We start from the raw sequence: 387 nt of genomic DNA, 5'->3' as shown, positions 1-387 counted from the left end.
ATCTCGCTGAGACCTTGAGGCTTTGTTATCGTCACATAGGTTTTGTTACCCGTCCCATTTAATTTAGGAGCTATTAATTCATCTCTCTGTTTCTTTACTGACAAAGACTGCATCTTGCAGAGAAGCAGAGGAGCTCAGAGTCCTTAAAGGTGTTGCATTCCTTATTCGACACCACTCATATTGATAACATGAAGATTCTGACGGCCTTGATTCATCCCAAATCCCACATCACTCCATTGCAAGATGGGATGACCAAGAGAAAGGTTTCTGTGTTGGATATATATATTATAAAGTTCATCAATGTAAAATGCTAAGTTGAGTACGTAACCTCTGATCTATTAATATGAATGTTGCAGGTTCACTTGGATGTGTTGAGGAGGAAGACAG

At 39.5% G+C, this 387-nt stretch overlaps 1 long non-coding RNA gene across 1 annotated transcript; it reads left to right on the top strand.

The window, feature by feature from the left end:
* On the top strand, positions 1–387 carry LOC104775232. Its single transcript, XR_765776.1, has 3 exons — positions 1–39; positions 121–263; positions 357–387. It is a non-coding gene; the product is annotated as an uncharacterized LOC104775232 (long non-coding RNA).

Source organism: Camelina sativa, unplaced genomic scaffold, assembly GCF_000633955.1.
Source record: "Camelina sativa cultivar DH55 unplaced genomic scaffold, Cs unpScaffold10475, whole genome shotgun sequence".
Taxonomy (NCBI): domain Eukaryota; kingdom Viridiplantae; phylum Streptophyta; class Magnoliopsida; order Brassicales; family Brassicaceae; genus Camelina; species Camelina sativa.
This window is presented reverse-complemented; position numbering and strand designations above follow the sequence as displayed.